The sequence below is a fragment of the Triticum urartu genome, chromosome 2 (genome assembly GCF_003073215.2).
Source record: "Triticum urartu cultivar G1812 chromosome 2, Tu2.1, whole genome shotgun sequence".
Classification (NCBI taxonomy): domain Eukaryota; kingdom Viridiplantae; phylum Streptophyta; class Magnoliopsida; order Poales; family Poaceae; genus Triticum; species Triticum urartu.
In genome coordinates, this window is record NC_053023.1 from 431,695,342 (window position 1) to 431,708,552 (window position 13,211).

Sequence of the window (13,211 nt, forward strand, 5' to 3'; positions counted from 1 at the left end):
GTGAGCTTTTCTAAGGTGGTACCAATACTGTCGCAGAGCAGACTGAAAAACATGAGTGCATCCTTGTTTAGTTGCACCATCTTTCGGATCCAACTTGAACCTCATCTATTGAAAAAAGAATGTGAGTCTATTAGGAGGAAGTTAGAAAGTATGAGACACAGCAAGACAATATTACAAATTGCGATGAATAACATTACTTACGGATAAATGGTCAAGGAAGGTGTTTGGGCATTGTCCTTCTCATTCTTGTACTGGATCCACCACTACACCACAACACTAATGCACCGACATACAATATGCCGGGAGAACGCACTTAAGAGGGCAGATAGACTGCCGGGACGAAGATTCTCCCGGCAGATAGAACTACCACAACAATGGCTGCCGGGGATTACTTGTCCCGGCAGATAAACAATCCCCGGCAGTTCTTCTGCCCCGACCATTATATCTGCCGGCAGTTTATGTTCTCTTGGCAGATTCATCCTAGCATATGCACTACAGTTTGCTGGCAGTTCCGCTGCCTACACAAGCACGCTTACCTGGCAGGTAATATAGCATGACGTTCTTTCTCGGAAGCAATATAAATTGTTCTGGGCAAGATATCCCTCATTTAATATCCAATCATTATGTTCGAACAGACATGACAGATCACAAAACATATACATACAGCTCAATCAGATTACATGTAAGGCCTCATTCAATAACATAAAACAGATAAAAAAATATACGTTTCTAATGACATTGTGCCTCAGAAGGCAAAGTACATATGTTTAAGCTAAAGAAATCGTGCCACACAACCAAAATAAGCATACAATGGCTTGTGTGCTGAAACAACCAACCAAATGCAGTATAAAACTTGCCGATGTCTCAAGGTTCAACAAATAAGGTATATTACATATACATTGTCACTCCAGCAACTTGTAGATCTTCCAAACCTCCAGCAACTTGTACATCTTCCAAACCACCATCAGCTTGTGTATCTTTGAGAAATCTGCAACAAATCAGAAACTCAAAAATGGTGCTATCGTTTCAGATTTTAAATCAACGTATTATAGATTTCGACGTGCTGAAGTTTAACTCGTCGGCACAAAACTCTTCCAAATGTGCAACACTTCATCATCACAACAAGCAATGATTATCACGTACATAATTTGATTGAGCAGAAATTATTTGCGCTTCAAATACAAAAATCTTTCATGGGCAAATATGGCAAAACAATAATCTGTAATATTGTTACTTGCTTCACTAAAGCGTACTCTCCAAGTGCACCGAAAGGAACAGATTGCACTAATTGAGAACCTAGAATAAAATAAAGAATGCACAAACATAATTGAGAACCGGAGGATTGTACAGCAAAAAAGTTAAGGTAAAAGTTAACCCCTCTATAAACTTAGTACATCCTAAATGATATGCAGAGGTGAAAAATCAAACAAACAAATAAGCACATCAAAAAGAAATATATAAATAATATCATATAGCAATAGCCAAACGAAAGATGCATAAGTATTACCCCTCGAGACTAGCATGTGATCGCATTGTTGCTTTTGCCAGACTTATCTACTTCCAGCTGCATACATAGAAGCAGATTATTAAGGTGTAAAAATAAATTGGGAGCAGGTACAGAAGCTAGAAAAAAAACTTCTTGTTACTCAAAGAAGTTGCAGTTGAAACACGGTTTATCCAATCTACACTCTAATGAGCTCCGCAGCCACCACGATGGGCCATCAGGGTTGGTTAGGGCTTGGTAGCTACATCCAATGTGAGAACACAGAGGTGGTGCTGCATAGCATGGAGAAAGAGGGAGGGGAGTTGGAGGGGAGGCCTGCAAGAAGCCATGCCGAGAAGGCCTAAGTGAAAATATCGGCAAGGTAGACTCACATTGTCCATCCTCATCTCTGTCAGCACTATCTAGTTTGAAATGGAGCATTATCTAGTTTGAAATGTGGCATTATCTAGCGTATCTACTACTCCTAAGTTAGTACTACTCTTGCATCATCTAGAAGTGGCGGAGCCAGAATTTTTTTGAAGCCTGGGCAAGCTTGTGCCTAAGTGTGGAAATCAAAATCTGGTGTTTGGATACAGCTCATATAAAAATAGGCCCAAACTTCTGAACCACCAATCAACATTAATAATTAAGTGCAAATATAAACATAGTAATCATACAAATGTAACTTTAAAGTGAACTTGTATATAGTATACTAGTTTCATAGTCCAGAGAACCATCTCATGCATAGAACCAAACTTGCCACAACAAAAGTATAACTATCCAAATTAACATCGAAAACGTTCTAGAATACACTACAAGATAAAAGAATGGATTTATACTCCTCACAAATTAAGTGTTGTGATTTGTGAGTATATTCGAAATGGAGAGCTTTCAAGAATAGATCTTATCAAATGTGACAGACAAATAGTGTGCTAAAGAAAATCCCCTCATCGATTCAAATTTTAAAGTTAACATTCAACTACATAGAACAAATCCCTGAACCAAATACTAGTAAGATAATGAAGTCATGAACATCCCCATGGATCATTCCCACACTCTAACCTCAAAGTAAGCCTAGGTCTATTAATCCCGGATGAACATACCAGTTTGCAATTTTACCTAATTGCACAGGTGGGGATGAGTAGTCGAGGATGCAAGTTGTTCCTGCCTTCCTAGGGCTGGATCCCTCCGCCACCGGCCACGCGCCCAGATCTATTTCGTCACCTGCCAGCACAATTTGCCCAGGAAACGCCCCTCAAAAAATAAATCTGCCCCGGAAACAGTGGTACGGAGGTGGATGTGCCCAGTTTGTCGAACGGCATCTCACACTATCTAGCATTATCCAATTTGAAATGGAGCATTATCTAGCATATCTCAACCATATTATCAGGCATTAGAATCCTGCATATCTGAATGTTGTTTCTGAGATGTTGATTTCAGTACATACAACCCTTGATAAACATTATTTCGGAAATTTTGATTTCACTTGAACTACATCATTTACTCCAAGCAAATATTTAAGCAACAATACAAGTACTCCTACAGTACACCCAGCATGTTCAAATAACAACAACAACAACAAGTCAACAATTAACAGTAGCTGAAGGAGTCAAGTTATTCCGAGCATGTACAGACAACAACGAGAGAAATATCAGGGGCAGGGGAGTAGCTGAATTATTAGCAGCTCCTGAAGTTACTGTCCTCACGGTCAACTATATGTTCACGGACAACATGTCCCCAGCATGTTCAGCCCAGCAGCTCGCTAGTGCTCATGGTCAGGCGCAAGAGGTTTACCTGCAGACACAGACATCTCCACAATTCGCTATTGACGCAGCAGAGGACCATGGCGGCGCGCATGGAGGAGATGCCGCAGCCTGAATGGGGACCCGCAGCTGCCGGGCGTCCACGATGCCGCGCACGACCTCGAGTGCCTCAAAGACGAGCCCACCACCACGACGCCTGCCTCCTCGCCCCCTGCTGCTGCTGCTGCACATCTCAGGCCCGACCTGGGGGTAGGCGCTCCTCCTTACAGGTCGAGGGCGATGGGGAGCCCTCGTGTTCGTCGCTGTCGCCATCAAGCAGGAGAAGGCCGCCGCGTGCCCACGCTCCTACCGCTCCAGCTACACGGCGACGTCGTCCCGCTTCAGATCCAGCAGCTTCAGAATCATCCGGCTGCACAGCTCCTTTCGCTGCTCCTTGCCGCCACACCTCCTCTTCACCAAAAAGCCACCTTTAACTCCACCGAGAGGCGATGTGGGGCGAAAGAAAGAGGCGCCGCCGGCGAGAAGATAAGGGATGCGGTGACGCATGTGAGGAGGAGGCGGCGACACGGGTGAGAGGGGACGGACGATCCGCTGCTTGGGGGTGAGAACATAGTCAGATGGAGGAGGCTGGGTGCGGTGGTTGGGGGCGGGGGCGGCGGCGGCCGCGGCGGCAAGGGCACATCGCGTTTGGGGGCGGCGGCGACGAGGGCACACATCGGACTGGATTTGGGGGCGATTTGGAGGAGAGTTCGGGAGATTTGGGCCGAGTCTTGCGCCAATCTTCGTTCGGTGCGAAAATTTTCATCTCTGGCGGGCTTTTGCGAGCGCGCGCTTTGGCCCAATTTATTTCGGTCTCGCGTCATGGGCCATGGTTACTTGTCCCGGCAGTAAATGGGCCATGTTTACTTGTCCCGGCAGATAATGCGCCCTTCAATGTGGACACCATTGCCGGCAGTTTCTATGCCCTTATTCGCCAAGTCCTACTGGCAGTTTTTCTGCCCTGAAGTGCTTCTACCGGCAGTAACAAGTTTTCCGGCTGATCATTTGCCCTTATTCACATACTTCTCCCGGCAGTTAATTGCCCTCAATTAAGTGTTGTGGTGTAGTGCCACGTTGGGAGGATAAGTGCATGACACCTAACGGTAACGACTGCCTTTGATACTAACTTGGCTGACTCTGTAGCATCACGTGGCCTTTTTAAACCTGCCTCAAAATGGATCTCCATTCTTCCTCCTTTAGATTTTGTTAATCTGTCAAGCATTATCCCATATGTCTGTTTCCGCTTGCACCGTGGTGCTAGTTCAACAACGAATATGGAAAGTGTTAGTGCACATCAAACTATGAGATTACATATAAAGGAGCATGCAACTGCAACTTGACTTGGTCAGGTACCATCTTGGTGTTGATGCTCATGAGGTTCATTTGATCTTGCCAAGTCCTGTTGTGTCAGCAGTGCTTCGGAAGTAGTGTTAGGTGTGAAGGCAGCTTGGGAACTGGCCAGTTCCAGAGCAAAAGAACGAGTAACTCATTGAGATGCCGCTACAGTTGAAGCGGATGCTGCAGGTGGTGGAGCAGGTGATACTGTGTTTGTAGATTTAGCCGGTGGACTTGGACCTTCTACTGCACTATAAGTACCAGCAGAATCTAGAGGGCAGATCCTTTTTTGTTTCACCCAACGAGTAACACCATTCCCTACTATATTATTTTCCTTACTCTTTTTTGACTTTGCCATGTCAAGTCGTACCCACAACACAAAAGAATAAAATCGCTCTTTAGAACTCATTGATGCATGATACAGACAAGCAATACTTTGATGTAAGAAAATCATATGAGGATGGAATATGTAAGAAAAACAGGACGGCGTGATATATTCACAGCTAAGATGTGTAAACTAAGCAGAAAGATTTTCAAGAAAATAGAAGTAATGCAAGCTAGACACCATATGAAAGATGCAACCAATATCACTCTGCCAAGTTAAAAGTGTCTTGTCATAGTGGCACTTCAAAAAAATTAGAAGTAGTACAACATAGAAATCAATGCAAGATGCAAACACTATCAAACTGCCATGTTAAATGCATCCAATCATGAGTGACTGATGCGGAATACACAATAGCAGTACTTTGATGTATGAACATGGTATGATAGATAGATGTAGTGTATTCTAGACACAGAAAGGCATGTCATATGCACATGTATAACGTATAAACTTAGCATGTGCAATTTAATCAAAATAGAAGAAATACAGGCTAGCCAACATATGCAACATGAAACCAATTATCACACTGTCGACTTAGAGCAAGCACCTGCGATGGTGGAGTACGGGGGATGAACTCATTATGTAGACTTGGGACTTCAACTGCATTAGCAGTAGTAGTGGAAAATCTAGAGAGTCTCTGTTTGCGTCGGTCCGGAGGATCACCAACTTCCCCTAACTTACTCGTTTCCTTCCTCTTTTCTGATATTTCCTTATGAAGTCAAAACCACAAGAAGATGAATAAAATTAGCTCTGCATAACCGGTTGATGCATGATACAGACGAACACTACTTTGATATAAGGCAAGCGCATGATAGGAGGATGGAATATATACAAAAAAATAGAACATTGCATGTTCACACGTACGATAGGAGGATGGAATATGTATGAAAACAGTAAGCAGAAGGCATTTCAACAAAATTAGAAGAAATGAAAGCTAGGCACCATATGAGCATGCAACCAATATCACTATCAGGTAAAAAGTGTCTCGTCGTAAGTGCCATTTCAAGAAATTTTAAGCAGTACAAGCTAGAAGACAATGCAAGATGCAACCTACATCACGCTCCCAAGTTAAATGTGTCTTATGGGTAAGTGATCGTTGCAAGTATAAGTTGTAAGCTACGCAGATGCAATTCAACAAAATTAGAAGCAATACAAACTAGACATCATATGGAACACGCAACCACATATAACAGTTCCAAGTTAGAGCAAGCACCTATGATGGTAGAGTAGGGGAGATGTGCTCATCATCTACACAGCTATGTTGACTGTCCAGCCTTGTGTTGTCTTGCAAATCTTGTTGGGAGGATGGCGGAGTAGAATCTGTAGAGACCCTCTGTTTGAGTTGCTTCAAAGGACCACCATCATCCTCCGCCTTACTAATTTCCTTCAGTTGTTTTGATTTTGCATTGTGAAGTCAAACCAATAAGAAAAAGGAATAAAATTCGCTCTTCAGAACTCATTCATGCATGATACTGACAGACACTACTCGGATGAAAGGAAAACACATAATACGAGGATGGAATATGTACGAAAAACAGGACGGCATGACATATTCACACCTATGATCTGGTAACTAAGCATAAGGCATTTCAACAAATTAGTAGCACTGCAAGCTGGACACCATATGAAAGATGCAACCAATATCACTCTGCCAAGTTCAAACTGTCATGCGTTTCAACAAATTAGAAGCAGAATGCTAGAAATCATATGCAAGACGCAACCAATATCACAGTGGCGACTTACATGTGCCTTATCATAAGTGACTGATGCGGGATATGCAAGAACAGTAGTCCGATGTAAGAACATGGTGTGATCAGATATAGTATGTTCTAGAAACAGGAACATGTGTCATATTCATAGGCATTATGTGTAAAGTAAGCAGATGTAATTCAACAAAGTTAGAAGTAATACAAGCTAGACATCATACACAACATGCAACCACATATAATAGTGCCAAGTTAGAGAAAACACCTATGATGGTGGAGTTGGGGAGATGTGCTCATCATCTACACAGCTACGTTGACTGTCTAGCCTTGCTTTGTCTTGTGAATCTTGTTTGAAGGATGGCGGATTAGAATCTGTAGAGACCCTCCGTTTCAGTTGCTCGGAAGGACCACCATCATCCAATGCCTTACCAATTTCCTTCCGCTTTATTGATTTTCCATTGTGAGGTCAATCCGACAAGAAAAAGGAATAAAATTCGCTCTTCAGAACTCATTCATGCATGATACTGACGAGCACTACTCTGATGAAAGGCAAAGTCATGATACGAGGATGGAATATGTACAAAAAACTGGACGGATTGACATATTCACACACCTATGATGTGGTAACTAAGCAGAAGACACTTCAACAAATTAGAAGCACTACAAGCTAGAGACCATATGGAAGGTGCAATCAATATCACTCTGCCGAGTTAAAACTGTCTCATCATAGGTGGCGTTCATCAAACTAGAAGCACTACATGGTAGAAATCATATTCAGGACTCAAACCAATATCACACTGCCAACTTAAAGGCGTCCCATCATAAGTGACTGATGCGGGATACACAAGAAGTGTAGTTTCATGTAAGAACATGGTCTGACAGACAGATATAGTATGTACCAAAAATAGGAAAGCGTGTCATATTCACACGTATCATGTGTAAGCTAAGTAGGTGCACTTTACACTAATTAGAAGCAATACAAGCTAGACACCATATGCAACATGCAACCAGATATCACACTGCCAAGTTAGAGTAAGCACCTTGGATGGTGGAGTAGGGGAGCAGAGACTTGGAACTTGTAATGCACTAGCAGTACGAGGATAATCCATACAGATGCTCCATTTACATTGCTGTAGAGGACCACCATTGTAACACCCTCGATGCGACTATAGCTCCCACGTGTCGAGGCACGACTTAGAGACATAATCGCATTGAAGGCATATGTCGCAAGTTAGGCAATCTTCACAACATCCCATGTAATATAATTAATAAAGGGGAGATAACATAGTTGGCTTACACTCGCCACGTCAATCAAGTACATAAATAACATTACATCATCCAAACACTCATGGCCCGACTACGGCGCCAAAATAAAAGATAACCCAACATGCGACACGGTCCCGATCACCCCCAACTGGGCACCACTACTGATCATCAGGAAAGGAAACATAGTAACGTTGAGAGTCCTCGTTGAACTCCCACTTGAGCTCAAGCGCGTCTCCTGGAGCGGAATCATCAGGCCCTGCATCTGGTATAATAGTAATCTGTGAGCCACAGGGACTCAGCAATCTCGCACCCTCGCGATCAAGACTATTTAAGCTTATAGGTAAGGTAAGGTAAATATGTGGAGCTGCAACAAGCGACTAGCAAAAATGGTGGCTAGCTTATACGCAAAAGAGAGCGAGAAGAGGAGGCAAAGCGCGAGCGAGAAACTAGAGAGCAACCTGCGCAAACATTACTCCAACACCGTGTCCACTTCCCGGACTCCGTCGAGAAGAGGCCATCACGGTAACACACCCAGTTGATTCATTTTAGTTAAGTTAAGTTCAAGTTATCTACAACCGGACGTTAACAAATTCCCATCTGCCCATAACCACGGGCACGGCTTTCGAAAGTTCAAATCCCTGCACGGGAGTCCCAACTTAGCCCATGACAAGCTCTCACGGTCAACGAAGGAATAGACCTCCTCCCAAGACGTTCCGATCAGACTCGGTATCTTGGTTTTTCAAGACACTTCGACAGGTTAAAACAAGACCAGCAACACCGCCCGAATGTGCCGACAAATCCCGATAGGAGCTGCACATATCTCGTTCTCAGGGCACAATCGGATAAGCAATCCGTACAACTAAAACCAGCCCTCAAGTTTCCCCGAGGTGGCGCTTCAAGGGGCTCTAGGTTGGACCAACACTCAGAGGAGCACTGGCCCGGGGGGGGGGGGTTAAAATAAGATGACTCTCGGGCTCCGGAAACCCAAGGGAAAAAGAGGCTAGGTGGCAAATGGTAAAACCAAGGTTGGGCATTGCTGGAAAAGCTTTAATCAAGGCGAACTATCAAGGGGTTCCCATTATAACCCAACCGCATAAGGAACGCAAAATCCGGGAACATAACACCGATATGACGGGAAACTAGGGCGGCAAGAGTGGAACAAAACACTAGGAGAGAGGCCGAGCCTTCCACCCTTTACCAAGTATATAGATGCATTAAGATAACATGGCAATATAATGATATCCCAACAAGTAAATAAATGTTCCAACAAGGAACGGCCTCCAATCTTCACCTGCAACTAGCAACGCTATAAGAGGGGCTGAGCAAAGCGGTAACATAGCCAATCAACGGTTTGCTAGGACATGGAGGATTAGAGGTTTGACATGGCAATTTGGGAGGCTTGAAAGCAAGTGGTAGGCATCGTAGCATTGGCATAGCAAAAGAGCGAGCAAACTAGCAAAGCCAAGATAGTAGTGATTTCGAGGGTATGATCATCTTGCCTGCAAAGTTGTCAGAGTTGACTGGATCCTCGAAAGCAAACTCAACGGGCTCCTCGTTAGCAAACTCGTCTCCCGGCTCTACCCAAACAATACAAACAAGCAACAAGGACACGATCAACCACGTGCAAGGATCAAACAAGATGATGCAAAGATGATATGTTGGGAGGCTTGAAAGCAAGTGGTAGGCATCGTAGCATTGGCATAGCAAAAGAGCGAGCAAACTAGCATAGCAAAGATAGTAGTGATTTCGAGGGTATGATCATCTTGCCTGCACAGTTGTCAGAGTTGACTGGATCCTCGAAAGCAAACTCAATGGGCTCCTCGTTAGCGAACTCGTCTCCAGGCTCTACCCAAACAAGACAAACAAGCAACAAGGACACAAATCAACCACGTGCAACGATCAAACAAGATGATGCAAAGATGATATGCTATGCGGGATGCGAAGCGGGATGGATATGCAAGATTTGAAAAGGGATGCATGAACCTGGGCTCAACTTGGGGATCCAAGAATGCCACTGGAAAGACGAGATGAAGTCGCTTGAAAACGATATAAAGAACGCCGGAATCGGAGTTACGGTTTGGAAATGGCAAGCAATTTAAATTTGACACCGGTCCGCGATTAACAGCAAGTAAACATCTAAATGCAATGAGATGAACATGCTACATCACCCAAACATGACAACAAAATACATGGCAGGGATGCATTCAAGATGCTTAACAAAAGTCTAGCACTGAGCTACGGCCAATTCATCCATTAACAGGTTCAAACAAGCAAGGCAAAAATGCATATGGTAAACAGATCTCAGACTTAGTGAAATTAACACTTGTCTGGAATTTCAGATCAGATAGCACTCTTCGGAGCAACAAAACTACATGCTACAGGACCTGAACATGGCAAAGTAAAGCATGGAATGGAGCTACTCAAAGAGCTTAACAAAAGTCCCTTAGTGACCTTGAGCCAAAAGGAATCAGAAAATACAATTGCAAGCATGTGAACATAGCAAAAACATAATCAGTTTTCAAACTTAGTGAAAACTGGCACATGCTGAAACATAACTCAAGTAGGCATGTTTACGAGATCGATGCACTCACTACGGAGAAATTCATGATAATCTAAGCTTACACCCATCAAGAATACACAAAATGCAAGCTAGACATGGCAAGAACAATAACATAGCATGGACGGATCAACTACAACATCATCGGCAAAATTGCAAACAAGTTGACAATCTGCCCAGATTCACGAAGTAGCAAAAGTAGAGCTCGATTGACTCAAGCTAGGGTGCTCCATAATTGCAAACAAAGACATGGATGGATAGAGCACTACAAGATTAACAAAACATCCTTACTGATCATCCTCAAAAGAGGCACGGATCACTAAGAAACAAGATGAACATATGGCCATATGAAATAAACAGATCAAGGACTTAGTGGAATTGCTAAGTCCCTGAAAACAGAATTACCAAGTGCACCACTTTGCAAGCTTGTGCTAGTCACCACACACATCACAAAAATACATGGGTTGCACCTCTAGAAAGATGACAAAACCCTTAATAAAACATATGTAGAACTCATGGGCATATCATGCACACAATAATCATGGCAAAAATGACAAAAAGCTAAATGGAGTAGCAGATCTGACAATTATCTCAAGTAGCCCTCTTCTAACAGCATTTCGGGCATCAAGATGAACTCAAATGAAAATGATGCTATGGAGTGAAATGATTTACTCTCTGAGATGAACATTTTGATATGCTATATGCATGAATCGGAGCTACGGATGCAAAGTTACGGCAAGATGAACATAGGCACTTGAAACTGGAAAAATCGGGGACTTGGAAGAATTTCGACCTACGGATCTAGGGTTTGACCCAGGCACGCAAAACGAGGCGGCGGCGCTGCTCGCCGGAGACGATGAAGACGGCGGCGGCCGGGGCCTTGGCGTGGACGAGGAGATGGCCGGGGTGGTAGCCGGCGCGGGCTCCGGGCACGGCGGGGCGGCGCGGCCGGTGGCGGCATCGGGCGGCGCGGGCGAGCTCGGCCTAGGGCGGCGCAGCGAGCTCACGCCGGTGAGGTGGCGACGCCGGCGTGCGGTGGAGCGGCGCCGGGCGCGGATCGGCGCTGGGGCGAGGAGGCAGGCGGCGGCGGCGCGCGGGCCTGGCGGGCCGGCGGCCGGTGGCGGCGGCGGCTTGCCACGTGGCAGGCGCCGGTTGGCGGCGGCGGATCCGGACGCGTCCGGCTCCGTCCGGACGTGTCCGGCGGCGGCGGAGATCCGAAAATTTAGGGTTAGGACGGGGGAGGATCCGGATTTTTGGGGAGAGGCCTTTAAATAGGCATAGAGGGAGCTAGGAGAGTCCAAATGAGGTGCAGTTTTCGGCCACGCGATCGTGATCGAACGCTCTAGATGATGGAGAGGGTTTAGGTGGGTTTTGGGACAAATTTGAAGGGTGTTGGGCTGCAACACACACGAGGCCTTTTCGGTCCCTCGGTTAACCGTTGGAGTATCAAACGAAGTCCAAATGATACGAAACTTGACAGGCAGTCTACCGGTAGTAAACCAAGGCCGCTTGGCAAGTCTCGGTCCAATCCGGAAATGTTTAATCCCCACACACGAAAGAAAGGTAGAAATGGCCACCGGAGGAGAACGAAGTGCCGGAATGCAAAACGGACAACGGGGAAAATGCTCGAATGCATGAGATGAACACGTATGCAAATGCAATGCACATGATGACATGATATGAGATGCATGACAATGACAACAACACACGGAGACAAAAACCCGAACCAGAGAAAATAAAATAACTTAACGCTGGAAACGGCAAGAGTTGGAGTACAAATTGGGAAAATTACATCCGGGGTGTTACAACACTCCACCACTACGAAAGGATCTCGTCCCGAGATCTAGGACTGAAAGAACGCCGGGTACTCAGAACGGAGGTGATCCTCGCGTTCCCAGGTAGCTTCACGGTCGGAATGGTGTGACCACTTGACTTTGAGAAATTTGATTGACTTGTTGCGAGTCTTGCGTTCAGTCTCTTCAAGAATAGCAACTGGGTGCTCACGATAAGAGAGATCTTCTTGGAGCTCAATGTCCTCGAAGTTGACGGTGCGGTCAGGAGTCTTGAAGCACTTTCGAAGCTGAGAGACATGGAACACGTCATGAACATTTGCAAAGTTTGAAGGAAGCTCGAGTTGATAGGCGAGGTCGCCTCTCTTGCTGACAATCTTGAAAGGTCCCACGTATCTAGGGGCAAGCTTCCCTTTGATACCGAAGCGACGAGTACCTTTCATAGGAGAGACGCGGAGGTAAACATGATCTCCGATCTCGAAAGCCAAATCACGGTGCTTACTATCATAGTAGCTCTTCTGGCGGGATTGGGCTGCTTTGAGGTTATCTCGAATGACTTTGCACATTTCCTCTGCCTCTGTTGTTTAAGTCATTACCCAAAAGGTGACATTCACCGGTTTCAGACCAGTTGAGAGGGGTACGACACTTCCTGCCATACAGAATTTCAAATGGGGCCTTGCCCGAACTTGCTTGAAAATTGTTATTGTAGGAGAATTCAGCATAAGAAAGACAATCCTCCCACTTCATGCCGAAGGAGATCACACAAGCCATGAGCATATCTTCAAGAATCTGGTTGACACGCTCGACTTGACCGCTAGTTTGAGGATGGAAAGCTGTGCTGAAGCGGATGTTGGTGCCCATGGCCTTCTGAAAAGAATCCCAAAACTTTG

General features: G+C 45.0%; 1 long non-coding RNA gene across 2 annotated transcripts; it reads right to left on the reverse strand.

Moving 5' to 3' along the window:
* Positions 1 to 643: 643 nt before the first annotated feature.
* Positions 644 to 4,049, reverse strand: LOC125537688. 2 transcript variants are annotated; one of them, XR_007296056.1, is made up of 4 exons: positions 3,278 to 4,044; positions 2,603 to 2,707; positions 1,508 to 1,564; positions 644 to 988 (listed from the first exon to the last, which is right to left on the reverse strand). It is a non-coding gene; the product is annotated as an uncharacterized LOC125537688 (long non-coding RNA). The 2 variants fall into 2 exon arrangements; XR_007296055.1 differs by having other exon boundaries at positions 2,603 to 4,049.
* Positions 4,050 to 13,211: the final 9,162 nt, after the last annotated feature.